The sequence below is a fragment of the Dermacentor silvarum genome, chromosome 8 (assembly GCF_013339745.2).
Source record: "Dermacentor silvarum isolate Dsil-2018 chromosome 8, BIME_Dsil_1.4, whole genome shotgun sequence".
NCBI classification, from domain to species: domain Eukaryota; kingdom Metazoa; phylum Arthropoda; class Arachnida; order Ixodida; family Ixodidae; genus Dermacentor; species Dermacentor silvarum.
The window spans coordinates 118,490,371-118,508,942 of record NC_051161.1 but is presented as its reverse complement, the minus strand read 5'-3'; the positions used below and the strand labels follow the sequence as shown (position 1 = coordinate 118,508,942).

Here is an 18,572-nt window from a genome sequence, read left to right as displayed (position 1 = left end):
CTTTTACCGAGGGAGGGGGCATTAGACGTTGTCACGTCCACTCATCAGGCGGCGTCATTAGCAGAGGGCCAAGCAACAGAACAAACTCCCCCACAGCAGCCAGTCAGACCAGTGCCCCTGCGGCGATCCACTAGGATCCGGCTAGTGGCACAAAGGTACGGGTACCAGTAGCCAAATAAAGGGAAGAAAGGTGTTGTATTTTGTAACTAGCAGGGGGCCATGCTTGTGAGCATTCCAGCGCTACCATTACAGTATAAATAGCCTACCCAAGCAGGGGGGCGTGTATTAAGATATGTGTACGTTCAGGTCAGTCGTCGTCAATAAACCTCTTGTGTAACTGTCGTCTCTTTAATAAGAATTGGCTGTGAAAGAAAAAAAAAGCTTTGGCTCCAATCCACGCTGTGAAGGTGGTTGGACAGCGAAGCTGTAAACGACACCCACAATGATTACCCACTGTGACGTCACTTAAATTAACACACGTGCCTCTACAAAGAGGGAAACCAGAGACAAGTGAAATGTACCTAATCACATCCTCATTACTTCACAAAGACATTATATTCCCGCTGTTCTTCTGGCGTCTTTACTTTCAACGGTAGCCTGGTATGAACTGAATGAATTGCTAGACCGTGGTGACGTCACTACGTGATTTCTATGCTGTTGGATACTTTTCCACTCGGAGTAGCTTACGCAACCGTAACCTTTACCGGGAAACGCACGTGGGAGAAGGAACGTGCTTCGCATTATTCGCAGACATCATTAGCATACATTACACGGTTTGCACTTCACACGAGGGTTTTGAATGACGTCAACCCCTTTCGAAGCATCTGCAAACTTAATCTTTGCCGGAACGCGTTGGAGGGTGTTCCCATTGTTCAGACGCGTTTTATCATCCATCCTGTGATTGTGATGCTTGTTTTGTGGTTTTTCTTTTGAAAACGAGTGCTGAGCTGTATGCTGTCAGCACTTATTTTTTTTAACTCCCTCAGCAATCTGGCCAATATGGACGCCTTTCTTGCTGTTTTAGTTTTTATTAGTTACTACAGTTAGCACGAGTTAAGTCGTAGGCTCAGTTTGAGCGGTGAATTAAATTTTATGCGTGTCAAGGGACTTATTGAGCGAAATGCAGCTCCACTAACGTGAAACCTGTGGAGGTGCGAAGCATGCAGTGATGCACCGCTAATGGGCTCATACTACCTTACGCAATGGCTCATAATCCCGTAAACGCGGCCTGCCCATTACGACGGCAGAAGAGAAGTGAACTTCTACGCTGGAATGATGAACGGCAACGCAGCCAGCTGTGGAAGACGACGACGACGACGAACACGGAAGCGCTCGGCACACGCTCGGCACGAGCGCGTGCCGAGCACGAGCCGCTTCCTTGCCGTGACGTTTTTGTAGCGTGAGCTACACTGGCCGAGGTTGAGCGGTTTCGCGTGGCTCCTAGAGAGCCGTGTTGCGCATGCGTGAGGAGCAGAGACGTCACACGGCGCACAGCTGGCGCGCCGGGCGTTTGCCCGGCGTTTGCACTGGGCGTTTTCCAGTGTGGTATAGCCGTGGAGAAAAAGAGCCAAATTGCTGCTCAGCAGCGCAAAAGAGCGGATAAGCTTAACTCATCGGATCCCGAAGTAGTTGCCTGGCAATTAGCGGTTGAGCGTAGGAAGAACGAACAGAAGAAGGATAAACGTGCTGCGGAGACACCGGAGCAAAAGGAGGAACGTCTAGCAAAGCGGAGTCGCCAGGAAGCTGATCGACGTGCCCGACCATCTCAGCAGCAGCAACAACAAGACGCCGTCGATGATGTCAAGGCTCGTAGATTGATTGACAATGCGGTGAAACTTAGCGAAAGCGCCAGTGCGACTGGACCTTCGAGACGGACTTCGTAAACAATCCGTTTGCATATGTGTGCGACGTGTGTGAAAAACTGTGGCACAAGAAAGACTTGAAGCCGGTAAGTAGTGCCATGCGTGAAACGTTGAGTTTAGCGGCACCGCCTGAGTGGTGTGAAACCGTGGCGCGTGTTTGTACAACGTGCAAGAACTTTCTCGTTAAGCAGAAGATTCCACTCTTTAGCGTTACCAATGGGTATCGTTACCTGCCCATGCCACCAGGTCTACCGGTTCTGAATGATATAGCCGATTTAGCTCACGCTACGTATATGCTAGCATAGCCGAGCTAAGCCACTGCAAATTTTTTTGCTTACACCAACGACACAAAAATTTCCTTGGCTGGTAGAGGTAAACAGCTTGGCTGTAAAAATGGTGGCTCTCCCGTAATCAAGAGTAGATGTAAGCATGAAATGGCTACCATATGGCTTCTTTTGCTGCCTGTGGTGCCGCCGCCTTCAACCGCGTTTCTACTAGCAACAGTCCAACGCGCTCACCGTCTGCTGCCACTTTTTCTTGTGGAATCGAAGTGGCCGATTGCAAATGTGCGGCCTTAGGTCCCCTGTATCTGCATTTCGAACATCGCTATTGGAAATGACAAATAAAAACTTCAGCGTACTGGAAGTTACAGCTTGAGTGATATTGGGGAGAAACATTAGGGAGAACTCGGAAGCAGTATTTTTGTAAGTTGTTTGAAGAGTAAGTAGCGTATTTAATGCGGCGCTGTACAGAGGCTTGGGGCCAGAGACCTCATTTTGTTAGGTTTTGACTGGTTGCCCGAATGATCCTGTTTTGTTCTCGCAACTTGCCGGCTTGTTCTCGTTTTGAATGCCCGGATAACGGCTCTGGCTTTTGGCTCAAGGTTACTTGAATGTCGCCGACAATGGGAGATAAAAGCATTTCATGCTGAAAAGCAATTGAACAACTTTCCTACCGTAGACACGTTTAAAATGGCCCGTTGCGAGAGAAATATCAGTGATTGTCGAATAAAAAATAAACCTGATACGTAACTATCAAATCAAATCAAACCAGGTTTATTTTTCCATAAAGAAATGGAGGGAGGCCTGAGCAAAATTGAAAACTAGTTCACTTGACAAAGGCTCAGGCCCCCGTTTTCATGGCAGACAGCAGTCATGACCAGAAGAAAAAAATAGAAAAAAAATGCACATAAGGAAAAAAGCACATAGTTATACAATTTTAGTTGCAATTATACAAGTGTGATAAGAATATAATGAGATGCAAGACAGAATAACACAGTAATATAATGTAATATATCATTGAAATATAATATTATTACCGTGATGTAACGGGATGCAAAAGAAAATGTCAAGCACATAATGTAAATCAATGTTATTTAGGACAATTATACAAAATATAGACAATATAAATACAACGTGTCCAACAGTTGCATAATAAAAAAGCACGTAAACTTTTTTTACTTACATTTTCTATGTTAATCTTGTTCTCATGCAGATAATTCAGGAGAACCGGAAGAGTGTGTCGAAGCATCTGCGTACCATAAGATGTTCGAGAATACAGCACGCTCCATATATCTGTATTACGTGTAGGGTAAATGCGTACCCTCAATGTTAACTGAGCAATAGACTCTAGCATCTTGTCAGGGGTGATAATATTTTGTTAGTACTTTATTGCCAGCGTATATGCGTAAAGACTTGGAACGGAGATAAGGTTAAAGCGCTTGAAAAGGGGTTTTGTATGTGCGTAGAAAGGCTCACCAGCTATGTGTCGAAGACCTTTCTTTTGAAGCGTATGTAGGCGGTTTATGTCTGTTAAGGTTGTATTACCCCAAACAAGCAAGCAATAATTCAAGTGAGAGGCAAACAGCGCGTAGTAGATCAACAATTTAACACTAGACGGTAGAAAGAAATAGAATTTTGCTAATACGCCGACAACTTTTGATATCCGAGTAATTATATGATTGATGTGGGTATCCCAAGACATGTTTTTATGAAAGTATACTCCAAGTGTTTTAATTGAGTCAACCACCTCCACAGCAGAATTGTTAAGAACAATATTTCCTGTTAGCGCGGTGGTCGATTGTCTTGGAGTGAAAAGAACGACTTTGGTTTTGTTAACATTTATTTCCAATGAGTTAAGAATGCTCCGTGTGCTCAAATTTTCAAGGCATTCATTTATGTCAAGTTGAAGCAATTTGCAATCAGTATGACGAAATAAAAGTGTTGTGTCATCGGCATACATGATGTATGTTGGTTTCTGGTTTATGCAAGTGATGTCATTGACAAAAACTAGACTGCCGAAAGCACCACATGACACAATACAAGCACAGATCGCACGTTGGCTCGTGGCTTCCACCTGAAAACCTAAACATAGCTTTCATTACCTATTTGGCTTCTGAATTGCCCAAAAACGTTTTTTAAAGTGGTGGTCCCACTCCGGCCGCACGAGCCCCCCACCCCATTTTCAGTACTTTTGGAGCAACCGGGGTGGCTCTTCTACTCAGGATATAAACTTGTATATAACATAAAAAATCTTAATTCTTCTAGATTCCAACTATATATAATATAAAGAAATTTATTGATGTGATTTAGAAATAAATATTCAAGAACAAGCATGATTACATGGTTTTTGCGAACTATGTCTCTGTTGTGACCATATGTAGAAGAAACTACCGCATTTATTGCATTGTGGCTTGCGATATAGCTTTACGACGTATTTATTTCGTAGAAGCAGCAAAATAATATTAAATTTTTACTTTTTGGACAATTTTTTTGAAGATTGCCAATCATCGCAAATTTCGGTTGTAAACAGCCCGGCAACTACACGCTCAAGGAAGCTAAATTTTGGATAAATTCGAGTTCAGGAAATTTCCATTTAGGATGCACAATTTCATTTATCCACCTTTATTGGTTTTAAACCACAGGTTCGTAGCTTTAGTACCTTCCCGCAAAAATTAGCAGAAGTAGGACCAGAATTCTAAATATTGCTTAATTTCAGTCGCATTTTTCGGAAAACTAAAAAAGGTACATGAATTAAATTTTGCGTCCTAAATGACAATTCCTTGAACTCTAGTTTATTCACAATTTAGCTTCCTTGATCGTGTAGTTGCCGGGCTGTTTACAACAGAAGTTTGAGATATTTGGCGATCTTCAAAAGCAAATTATCTAAAAAGTAAAAGTTCAACATTATTTTGCTGCGTCTAGGAAATAGGTAATTATCTCCTAAAGCTACAGAGCAAGCCGCAATGCAGTAAATGCGGTAGTTTCTTCTAAATACGGTCACAACTGAGACACAGTTCGCAAAAACTATGTATCTCATGCTTGTTCTTGGGAATTTATTTCTAAATCACAATAATCAAAAGATTTATATTATATATAGTTGGAATCTACAAGAATATACCTTTTTTATGGTATATACGTCAACTTTATATCCTAAGTAGAACAGCCACCACGGTTGCTCCAAAAGTACTGAGACCGGAGTGAGACCGCCACCTTAAGCGAAGCTTTATAGGTTCACAAGTCTCGGCGGCGGAAGCGGTGGTGGTAGTGGTGGAGGTGTCACGTTGAAAGTGGGCCGATCTTGGTGATAGTGCAGAAAGGGTACAAGCTCAATGGAACAATCCATGGGGGCTCAGGGACCTGTAACGCGCCCTTGAACTGCCCTTGTCACACTTGGGACCCAAAGACACAAAATCAACAGCACTTCCCCTGTCGAGAAAATGGGGGTAAGCGAAGAAGCTTGTCGTCTAATTCTAGCGTAAGGGCTTCCGAAGCCCAGTCGAAACACCAGCGAAGAGCAGCGGACTCCTGATTGCAGGAGCGCGATGTTGAGGACAAACATCAGAGAACAACCGCCGACTCTGAGTTCAGGGCAAACAAAGCGGAACGCCTGCGACAGTGTCGTCTTGCCACAAGCTTCGTTTACCCCCATTTTCTCTACAGGGGAAGTGCTGGTGATTTTCTTCTCTTTTTTTCACTTCGGGTAGTTTGCAAAACATTGCTTAGCAGACACAGCATAGCAGCAACGGTCTAGTACTGTACGCTCTTGCGAAATATTTTGGCAATTTTCTCATATTCTACAATACCGATAGTTCCTCTTGGAATACGAACAGTTTGTGTGAAATATTCGATTCGGATTCTAAACTTGGAATATTCGCCCACTTGTTCTTATAATATTTTTATGCAATTAGGAAAAAGAAAGTGTAGTGCTAATTGCTAATGCTTAGACCTCGGGATGCTGTTCAGGGGAACCGAGGTTGAGTACCAACATCGGGCAAGTAATTCATTTTTAATGCCATGGCAATAAGGGCCCCGCGTCGCAGAAAATCTGGCGTTGGCGTCGGTGTCGGCGTGGGCGCGCCGGCGTTGGTGGCAGAGAAATCATCCCGAACTACCCCGACCGCGCAGGCCCTCCGCGTGGCTCCAAGCCATTAGTGAACGAAATTGAATTCCTCAAAGTAATATCCGTCAGAAAAATCGTAAAGTATGACTCAAACACAACCCACGGATATGATAGCGTCGGAGTGTAATTTTTATGTACGAGAAAACATAATTCTGTTACGAGGAAACTCAAACACAATGCCCTTTTCCATTATTTCTACCACACCAACAGCGGCGCACCGGGGAAACGTTGTGCCCAGGTAGTTTACTTGCAAAAACACCATCTAGATGGCAGCTCGCCTCCTCGGCAGCGTTAGGGAGCCTACATGCAACACTGTGAGCGGTGCATGGCAGCGAAAACAGCGGTGGCGCGCAGAGGCAAAGGTGGAGAAAAAAAAAAGCTGCAGTTGCCGGGAAGCCTGACAAGCATTCAATGATCTTTGTATGCTATCGCGTTTCACTCCTAAAGGCAACGCCTAAGCATCCTCTAATTTTTTAAAGTGCAAGCTATTGGCTAAGACAGCTGCAACACTCAAGAGCCATGGTCAGGAAAGTACGGGAGGATTCGTAAATAAAGCTTCGCTTTATTTACCGATAGAGGGTCAGTAATCATTTTAAGACATAAGTTTATGTGATTTTTGAAGTCGCAAGCGTTCCCCTGTCATCTGCAATGAAAGCAGTCATCTTTTTTTCTCTTTCCTTACACGCGACGCTGCCTTGACTCGTGATGGTCGATCACGTTAACGCGGTTGGAAGCGGTAGTGCTCCGCCTAAGTCACAGTCAGTACGGCGAAGGGCACTCGTGAAAGAGGTCACGTTTTAACGGGAGCAACAGGGATAACAACAGAAGACCAGAGGAGTTATCACACACTCACTTGTTGAGAAAAGTGCGTAAAATTGTGTGAGCCAAAGATACAGGCGAAAAAAAAGAGGCGATTGCGAGGCACCGGTGAGATTCGAACTCACGATCTCCTGTTTACTAGACAGGCGCTTTAACCAACTAAGCCACGGCGCCGTCGAAAGCAGCGTGACTGCGTGTCTATGTGGCCTCGTAGATAGCCGCTCGATAGATTTTATCCTCCTCATTGACTTTCAGCTCACGACGATGGCGCTTCCTTATAGATCGCAATAGCGGATCTCGCACGCCTTGAAGCTTTGAAGAAGGTGAAGCTGTACGAATGCTTTTACTAAAGGGGGCGTCTGAATGAGAGCTCTGTGGGAGCTTAATTAACGGCTTTTTCTTAGCAGTAATGTAACATTTGCGGTAACTTCGTCGCTAAGATTTTGGTTAATCTGGTGGATCAACGAGATCAACGATGAAGCAAAGTAATTGCTTCAAGGACGCACAAATTGAACAAACATCGATGTTTCATAGCATTCATTGAAGGATAGATTGACGTAACTCGTGTAACGAACTGTTTACTTTGGTAAGCAGCACGACAATCTACATAGGAAGTGAAAGACGTGAAAGGAAGGAGTGCACAGTGTTCTTTCTTGTCACTTTTTTCACTTTTTCATGTAGATCGTCGTGCTGCCAACGTTTCCAACACACCCGTTCATCCACTCCTGCGCAAGTACTTTACCCCACATGTATTTGCTTCTGTTTAGATAGCGAAATGTCTACGGCATTACAGGCAGTGTGTGACGTGCTTCGCCTGGTTGGTGGAAAATTCATATAACCAGCTATGTTTCATTGGTGAACATGGCCTTAAACTGCAAACAGCATTCCGGAAGCTGGAATGACTGGTACTACTCACTCTATTCTAAAAAATTGTTTGTTAGACATGTCTGCTCGGTCATTTACAGCCATACATCTATTTTTAATAACGGCCATGCTTCAGCCAAGGTGAAGGATCTGTAAAAGTGGCGAAATCGAACAATACGCTTCGACATTAGTTTCCACAAGTAATTAAGTGAGGAGGTATTTATCTTGGACGGAGACTACAGAATGATGGTATCGACAGTACATTCTAATTCGTACATATCTGTGACATAAATTAAATGTCTAAAGTAACGGCGTTACATGAAATTAAACATGGAGATTTTATGAAGGTTATCTGGTGGAATATAATATCTCTGGTGATTTTTTAACGCCTTTACAAAGCGGAAATCATCGGGTAAGTTGGCGCGCATTCCTATACATCGCGAAATCTGCCCGGAAATCTAAACGAAGGAAAGACAGACGACTGCATAAGGGCTCCTTCTGTCACTAGTTTAATTGTCTGTCTAACCTTCGCTTTCGTCTTGTGCCGTTATTCTTATGTATCAAATTTTCGCACCGCAAATTGTGTTTTGAGGTTGCATTGTCACTTCAAGAGCAACCCTTTGATTAAATTTTCTTTCTTTTTGTCTGGTTTTTGTGTTCTTACCGCAAAACTTTCTTGTCCTCTTCCCCCTGTACTCTGCGGGTGCTAGCTGCTGGCTGCTGCTTCCTTGCCAATTATACAACTTGGACCACTGGTTATTTTTCTCTCTGCAGTTTTACGAGCCAAAACCAGTTCTGATTACTAGGCACGCCGTAGTGGAGGGCCCCGGATTAATCTTGACCACCTGGGGTTCTTTAACGTGCACTGCAACGCAAACACACGGGCGTTTTTGCCTTTGTCCTGCATCGAAATGGGGCCGCGGCGGGACCACTGGTTATTTTCAAATGAATGTATGTGTGACGGGGTATGTGGTGAAAATTCTTGGTCAATCACCCGGAATAGGTATGTGTACTCTGCGTAAGTGCTCGAATACATAAGCAGAGCAAGAGGTGAACAAGTCGGCAACAGACGTAGAACTGGGCTACAGCTCAATTACGAAGTTCGCGACAAAAGTAACTGACTTCGTAGAAAGAAGTGAAATGAACAGATAAAGACCAGGGTGCGTTTTGAGCGAGGAGTGGTGAGTGATAGCAAAAGGGAGAAGTCACTAACATGAAATTCAATATATTAGTCCGACAGAAGGGAAGAACTTGGGAACAGAAGCAGCCGAGTGTGGAAATGAAGTTAAGTGAACTAAATGGGTTTTTGTTGTACTGAAAGGCAACAAGACCACCAACAACGGCGACAGTGGAACCAGAGCATGCATTGAGCGAGGACAGTTGACCTACACAGAAGCGAAGAGAAGCGAATTGAAGATATTTAGGCCAACATCGAAGCACGCTACCTGTATATAAGCGATCCCACATGTGCTCGTGATTGGCCAATATTAGCGCGATAGCATTAAAGGCCCCACGTAGGCCCCATGTTGGCATCGGCGTCCGTGGCCGAGAGAATCATCCTGAACCTACCCGATCACGCAGGCCCTCCGCGTGGTGCAGAGGCGTTAGGGAACTAATTGAATTTCTCAAAGTAAAATGTGTCAGAAAAATTGTAAAGTACGACTTAACCACAACCTACAGACGGATAGCACCGGATTGTAATTTTGAATATACGAGAGAACATAATTCTCTTAGGCGGAAACTGAAACACAAGCGCCTTTTCCAGCATTTCTGCCATTCGTACAGCGGCGCGCCCCGGTTGGATACTTCCAAAAACATCATCCTGATGACGCTCGCCTCCTCGGCATTCGCGCACGGGGACGAAGTTGTAAAACAAAAAAGAGAGATCCAGTTGCCGGGAAGCTGACAAGCAGTCAGGGACCTTCGTATGCTATCGTGTTCCACTCCTAAAGGTAAGCTTAAGCGTCCTGCAAATTATTTTTGAACAGGACTACACAGAAAGCACGAGAGAACGACGACAGTGCTCTAAGGGGTAGAATACAGGTGCAGGTGAAAATATTAAGCGATCGAGTAGATAAGTGTCATTTAAGGTTTCCCTCATCGGAGCACCTTGACCTGGGCTTTTTGAGATTTTACTCCGAATGTCAGCACAGAAGAGACATTCCATTCGGTGTCAGTGACAGGTACATATTTTTTAATGGCGCGAAAGACAGGCACCACACAAAGAGCATGACACATACAGATGCCAGCGACAAATCTCAGGCAAATGAACCTTACGTCATAATTTCTTTTTCTAAAGGGCCTGCGGCGTTTCTTTTTGTCATTAAAATATGTTCGTGATCTTGCATTCTTGGCATCTTTTAATGTCCTTGCTCTAAATTTTCCGAGAGCAATTTTATCCCAGTCAATTATTTCTGTATCGATATTAAAATGCTTTCTGTCTTTCATTTTCAAGGAGCTAGCGCTTTGCAGTCTGGTATTGGTGGCTTGTCTATATTTTATTTATGCTACGCGTAGGTGTTCATGAAGTATAGAGGTGATTTATTATCTTTATTTACATTTTTTTCTGTCCGCCTCTTCTCTGTTATGGCTTGTTTGATGCATTGCTAATACTAATAGGTAGACAGTTTGACGAAATATGATATACTATATATTTTCTAGAGTCGGCACTTTAGCTCGCGTACATTAGGAATCCGTGGAGAGAAGGCTGCTAGAAGTAAATGCCTTCAATGTAGCGAAATATTTAGATATAGCGATTCACTTTCGTAATGGTGTGCAGAATTCTGCGATGTAAGATCTATGAGTGGCGTATCGTTGAGCAGCACCAGGCTGCATTATAAAACGTGGTAGTAGCAGTGAGCGCAACGCTGGTGCTCAACTGGTGGCTTGGTTCTGAGGCAAGCAGAGTAATAAGACGCTGTTTCAGGCCAGCGATGTCAGGCCCACCGTAACACATGGAGTAATATGAAGCCGCAGAGTTTGCGGTGGATTGTGAAATAACCGAATGGCCCTAGTGCTATGAGTCGCATGCACCAATGGCATGCTTGCTGAAGATGAACGTAAACATGGTTTATTAAAATTGTACGGTAACACAGTGTTGCAACGAAAAGCTAGACACTTAAGAACGATTGTGTAAGCAGTGTTTCTCAAACTGCTGGTCATGTGCCTTCTTTTTGATTGGGTCATGGAGGGCGAAACTATACTAGCATTCTCCTTACCGGAACAGAGATGCAATTTCAGTATTTGTGTCCATACCCTTTTAAAGCCGTTCCTTATAGGGTAATGGAAACACACACACACGCAGACACACACATGCACAGGGTGTTCAAAATTAAGCTTTACGCAATTTTAAAAAAATCGTCTGTGGCAGGTAGCATAATTCTTATCGTTGAGCTGAGTTATTCGAAGAGGCGGACACGAGTAGCACGATAAATCGACACACATATTCAACTAAATTACCACAAATTGACTAATGAACTTGTTAGTTAATTACTTCACGACACATATTGCAATTTACGAATTGTAGCCGGTGAGCTTGTCACGCGTATCCACTTGGAATTAATTTACAGAATGGCACCAGTTTGGAGATATGCGCCATCAAACTCGCCGTAAAAATGCACTGTTGTTCCACTTTCTTTTTTTACCAACAGGCTGTTTTATACATTGAAGCACAAAAGTAACTGGAACGCCCATGTATTTCATCCCGCACTTTGGGAAATAATATAAAAGACAATAACGACAATAATAAAAGACAATAACGTCAACGAGGTACCACCGGCTGATTGACCATTTAAAACCGTGGAGAACATTCATCATATATTCAAATGTAGCCGGGGCATTAGATAACCCGAATGACATCACTTTAGGCTGATAGAGGTCATCAGGCATAATAAAAGCGGTCTGTTCACGGTCCATGCCGTCAACTGCAATCTACCAGTACCCGGAATGAACGTCTATCGAAGAAAAATATTTATGCCATGTCAACAAGTTAATGACCGCACAAAGAGCGATGGAACGAAAAATGTTAGGCCTTACGTTAAGAGACAGGAAAGAGAGCGGTGTGGATTAGAGAACATACGGGGATAGCCGTAATTCTAGTTTATATTAGGCGGTAGGAATGGAGCTGGGCAGGCCATGTAATGCGTAGGATGGATAACCGGGACACAATTATAGTTACAGAATGGATACCAAGAGAAGGGAAGCACAGTCGAGGACGGCAGAAAACTAGGTGGGGCGATGAAGTTAGGAAATTTGCAGGCGCAAGTTGGAATCAGGTAGCGCAAGACAGGTGTAATTGGAGATCACAGGGAGAGGCCTCTGTCCTTCAGTGGACATAAATATAGGGTAATAATGAAACAACCGACGGCATAATCTATCCACTGCAGTGGATACACGTCTTTTCTGTTACTTTGTTGAGATAGTGATAGTCGACACAGAAGCGCCAGTGGTCATCCTTCTTTCTAAAGAGCATGACCGGGGAAGCCCAAGAGCTACAAGAACGCTCAATGATATCTCGGGCAAGCATCTTCTCGTCTTCCTTCTGTATGACTTGGCGCTCAGTAGGGAAGACGCGGTAGGGCCGTCGATGAATCGAACTGGCGTCGCAGCGTGAATCCAATGGTTCACAACGGACGTTTGACTCAGTGGCCGGTCATCGAGATCGAAAATGTCCCGGTAAGAGGCCAGACGGCAACGAAGTGCGTCCGCAGGGTGGGCCGGAAGGGCAGGAGCGATCATTGTCGACAAAGGTTGTAACACTCGGGTTGCAGGGCCGGAACCAGCACAGGTAGGCGACGCAGGATCACGAGTTAAGGGAGAATATGATAGACGGAAAACCGGGGCCAAGATTGCGAAAGGTATTCCCTGAGGTAGCACTTCAGGGCAGAGGCCAAAATTTCCCACAGGAAGGCAGGTGGCATTGTCTTTTATGCGTACGACCGTGTGTGGTAATGCGATGTTCTGAGACAGCAGCACGATGACTTTGGGCAACACGACATAATCGCCGGCGGCGACAGGTACATCGGGTGAAACGACAATATAGGTAACGACTCGGTCACGGCTCTCTTCTCCCCGTAACAATATACATGCGAAATATCACGACGACCATTGGCCCAAGGAACACATACCCATGCACATATCGGCTCATATTTCCTGACCGCCCAATCTTCAGCATGGGACCACGAAAAAAGCTAGAAACTTGTGCTATACGGAAAAGCGGTGGTAATTTGACAAAAAAAAATGCCTTTAAAAGGCTGGTGAAAAGTTTGATATTCAAAAGGTCTCGCATACATATTTAAATCGCTCATGATTGCATCTGTGCTGTTAGTTTGAATCATATGTGTCAAAAGTGTTATTCAAACGACTTGAAAGGCAGAACTCGTTTTCATTGCTTTCGCTTTCAGCATTTCGTCATGTACACTACTCGCATCATTCACTGTTGCCCGCAGTGTTTGAAATAACGCGCAAGTTTTTCAAGGGGCGGGACAGGTACTTCCCAGGTCTGCTAAGTTTGAAATAGTTTACGTTTTCGCATCTTACATTTTTGTAGCGCGTTTTCGCACGAAGTTCACATTTTGTGCGCTTGACAAAGTTCACTGAATATTAGAAAATTTCTAATTCATTCTACAACTACGTGTTTTTGATGATTTTGAAGTTAGAGGACATTTACTGCAACTAAATTTTTAATGGACGAAATTGGCCCTGAAAGGGCTGAAGCACCAAAAGACGCCCTTTCGCCTGGACCATACGTATGGCTCACCAACCAATGCATCATAGTGGCATAATGTTATAACTGCAGTGTTCTTATCATATCTCAGATGATTCACAACTGAGTGAATAAATAAATAATACTGCACTGAACGTTTGTCAATAATTGCACAAAATAACAAGAACGCTACAAAACAATTAGGTTGGGAATTGTAGAAGCAGGAAATTACTGCGGTCTATCAGTGTTATCAGTCTGTGATTTAAACGCGCATAGGAAATCAAAACACAAGACAGAATATATAGGGAGGAATACTACAGGAAGCCGATAAATAGTTGACATGTAAGACCAGCGTTTCTAAGGGCAGTGATTTGGAAACAGGAGTTGTTTCTCGTGGATAACTATAAGCACACATGCTTCCTTCGAAAATGAAAGTGGATTCTACACGCCTAGCCCCGTATCTAACATAAGATTCCCCGATGAGTTTTTTTCCTCGCGTTTCCCTTGTAATACTTTATTTTCTATTTTTAGAAACAAACCCTACCATGCCATCTGAAATAGCCTACGCTTGCCGAATCACTTCGGTCTCGACGTATGATGAACCTTATCTACAAGCAAGATGAACCTCATCTACAAAGGTTAAGGGGATGCGGATAAAACGAGATCGTACAAGCCTGTTCAGTAACCTCTGTGGTATTTAGAATTATAACTGTCGCAGTGGGAGGAAAAAAATATCTACTGGGCGAAGTGCAGAATGGGTTCAGGCCAGGCAGTCGTTTAAAGGATAATATGCTTGTACGAGCTCAGTGCACAGAGAATGCGGTGGTTTAGAATGGACTGTTATGGATAGCATTTAGAGAGAGAAAATGATTTAATGAAAGGCAGGGAGGTTAACCAGATAGCATTTAGAGATATTAAAGGAGCCTACGACAACGTAGACAGGGAATTGTCATAATAGATGCGGAAGCGCGAAGGCATAGATGACGCTTTCGTGGAACTGTTGTGGGATACATACACACACAACCTAATACAAATTGTATGGCAAGGCCAGGAACATAATGAAATGGTGGTAATTCACCAAGGATTGAAGAAAGGATGTCCAATGTATTCATTGTTGTGCACGCTTTATGTTAAGGGGATAGAAATACGACTGGAAACAGTGAGTAAGCATCTGACGTGCGCAATGGAGGGGGGGGGGGGGGGGCAAATGTGCAACCGAAGGTCGCCGGAGTGATGTATACGGACGACATAGTGCTACTAGCGGGCACTGCAAGGATTATACAGACACGTGCAAATGAGTGTCAACACAGCGACAAATGAAAGCCTTCAGTTTAGCCCAGAGAAATCGGGAATTGTGATCTTTCGTGAAGAGAAGTGTAATTACGCGGTGTCAATTTTACAGCAAGTCCCACGCATAGTCGAGTAATATACTTACATCGGTGTATACATGAACGAAAGCAAAATTTACTTAACTACCCATCAAGATAATCTAAAATAAAAAGGAAGCGGTATGCAGCGATAATGAAACAGAGCAGTTTTCGGCCCCAAAAATATGAGATGGCGCGCGGAATCTGGACATGCCTGTTGGTGTCAGCGGTAGAATTCGCAAATGCCATTCTGTGCTTAAAATCGCATATCTTGTCGCGGTTGGAAGTTAAGCAAAGGTCGGTACGCCGGTTGGCTTTGGGAGCTCACGGTAAAACCACAAATGAGGCAGTGCAGGGTGACATGAGTTGGGCCTCTTTTGAAGTCAGAGAAGCGCAGAGAAAACTAATTTTGAAGTAAGTCTCAGGAACATGGATCAAAATAAATAATTGGCTCAACTGCACAAGTATCTGTAACGGAAAAGCTTGGACACAGAATGGAGGAAGAGGTCAAGAAAGTTGGCAAACAAGCGAATGGTAATTGAAAGTGTATCTAGACAAACAAGTCATCGCAACAAATTGAGAGAAAGAGAAACAGCGAATTGCATGCAAATAATGGAAACAAGAAGACCATGGAGATTTACAAGAATGGGAAGAGAAATTAGAATGCAAATTTTGTATGATAACACAAAGTGCAGTGTCTTTCTACTTGAGGCTCGAGCTCGTTGCCTAAGGACAAAATCAGGAGGCAACACGACGAGGGATGTGTATGCTGCAGCAAAATGCTGGACGCCACTCAGCACGCGCTCATGGAATGCCAAGGGTTTCGCCAGGTGGCCTCCGTACTGAATGTACATCTCGAAGAAGCGCTTGGAAGGGGATGGAAGCATGAACCGGTCAGCAGTCGAGGTAACGAAGAGACGTTTAGAGTACTGGTGGAACGAAAATGCAGGGAAGATATTGATACGACCGGATCCGTTACATGCACAGGTAGCTGTTCAAAGTGGTGGTGAGGTTTTGAGGAAGAGAAAAAAAAAGACTAAGATGTATACGCAAATGCCATAATGAAATGTATGTATAGCGTACCTGATTAAATCAAGCAGACTAGGTGACTATTTGTCACCACCGCGATTCAAAGGGATGCCAATAAATTATCATTATCAGCATCTCAGTTTCTTCGCTTCGTGAAATCACAACGCAAAGAAAGTTTACTACAAATCGCAGCGTGCAACCAGACAGGGAGAAGACGTTACAAATATGACCTCTGTTGCAAGAAGTGCCATTTTTTATAACTCTCTCAGTCCTCAAATGGATGACAATACAGATTCACAAGATTGCGTAAATTTGTTTCTCGTCCTTTTTTTCTCCGTTTCTGCAGGTTTCACAGGCTCGCTCGCATGCTCTCTTGCTGGTACGTGTGGTAGGCCTACGTCTACTAGCCTTTCGACACGCGCAGCACCGTTGGAATGGGGGTGATTTTTTCACATTTTAGCAGCTATGTCTCATGGTGCACGACCACCTGCTAGTATCGCTTCCTTTTTCTCACCTTCTTGGTGTTGTTTCTTTCCATTTTTTTTGTTTGTATAGGGGATTCACCGCAAGGGATATGCAGAAAGAAATAGTAAATAAATGCGTTCAGACCTGCGTATTGCAGGTATGTTAGAAATTTGTTGTCTCTAAGCGAACGGGCTTGCCTTCCATCAGCGTCTTGTGCTAAAATCCCGAATCCCTGGAGAGAGGCAGATCAGGTGATGAGTGTCCACCGTAACGTTGAATTTTTGTGCACGCGTCCCGTCGGAAAATTGAAGTCGGGGGTTCGAGGAGCTCTCTGGGGTTACATTTCATCTTAATATATTGACTTGATTAAGTAACTGTCTAATCAAGGAAACTGAATAATCTGGGATTTTGTTTCAAGTCTCTATAATAGGCACTCAAGGACATTTACGAAGAGTGCTCATTTCCCGCAACGCTTTCTTATCGACTCATGCTATTACAGTTTAGGTATTGAACCGTTTGTGGAATAGCTGGCGACAAAAATAATTGCCAATGTTTTCAGTTTCATCGAAGTAAATTAGATCGTGGGAGCAAGCCATACAACTACATCGGGCACAGTGGCACGGCGCGGCCAGTGCTGTGTTGTCACTTCTTTCAATCATCAGCTTTTATTTATGTCGTTTTGTTAAGTTGGTATAGGTACCGAAATTGGCATAGTATGACGAGAGTGTATGACGAACGTAAATGATAGGTCATGACATGAATTTCATGATATCCGTGTCATGCGCGTCGTGAAACAGTCGCCTAAAATGACAATGACCCAGTTAAAAAAGATCAACACTAAAAACCACTGAAATGGGTTCAGACGTGGGTACTAAGTGAAGGAAACACTAAAGGATGCTGGTAGAAGTCATACTCGTAGTCATGAGCCTGACTCAGCAAAAATTACACCGACTCAGCGAAAAATGATTAACACTCAAATAACACTGGAACGGGTTTCGACGTGGGCACTAAGTGAAGAAAACAGTAAAGGATGATGGTTGAACTCATAGTCATGAGCATGAGTCAGCAAAAATGACACTGACTCAGCGAAAAAAGATTAACACTCAAATAACACTGGAACGGGTTTGGACGTGGACACTAAGTGAAAGGAACAGTAAAGAATTGTGGTATAACTAATAGTCATGAGCATGCCTCAGCGAAAAGAAGATTAACACTCAAAAACCACTGAAATTGGTTCTGACGTGGGTACTAAGTGAAGGAAACACTAACGGAAGATGGTAGAAGCCATGGTCATCACCATGACTCACCTAAAGTCACAATAACTCAGCAAAAAAAGATTAACACTCAAAAACCAATGGCATGGGTTCGGATGTGGTACTAAGTGAAGGAAGAGGCTAAATATTGATGGTCGAAGTTATAGTCATTGGCATGACTAAGGCTTTCGCCTAAGGTCTCTCTGGCGTCTCCTGAGGGCCCATGACATGAGGGACTCCTGAGGGCATGACATTCATGTCATGGGCCCTCACAGGGACTCCTGAGGGCCCATGACATGAATGTCATGACATGCGTGCCATGTAGATCATGAAACAGCCACCTACATCTTCGTGCTCTGATGCTCAAAAGTTTTTTAAACTCGGTAGGCTCCCCGCACACTGCTTTGTATATCATCGATTCCTGCAGAGCGTGGGATATTCCGTTTTTTTTTAAGTGGGACCTATTCGCCTACACAGCTGCAGCACTCAGCAGCCATGGTCAGGAAAGTCCGGGAGGGTGCGTAAAAAAAAAGCTTCTGTTCAAAAAAGCCGATGGAGGGTCAGTAATCATTTTAAAACATAAGTTTCTGTGATTTTTGAAATCACAAGCGTTCCCCTGCCATCTGCAACGGAAGCCACCATATTTGTTGCCCCACCCTTAAACGCGACGCTGCCTTGACTCTTGACAACTGATACAACAGAGACAATAGCAGAAGAACTGAAGTGTTATCACACAGTCACTTTTACGTTAAAAGCTGGTAAAATTGTGGGACCCCGGAGACAGCGGAAAAAAAAAAACGTGATGACG

The 18,572-nt window shown here is 43.8% G+C and overlaps 1 non-coding gene across 1 annotated transcript; it reads right to left on the bottom strand.

Moving 5' to 3' along the window:
* Positions 1-7,182: 7,182 nt before the first annotated feature.
* Positions 7,183-7,256, bottom strand: Trnat-agu (transfer RNA threonine (anticodon AGU)). The gene has a single exon. It is a non-coding gene; the product is annotated as a tRNA-Thr (tRNA).
* Positions 7,257-18,572: the final 11,316 nt, after the last annotated feature.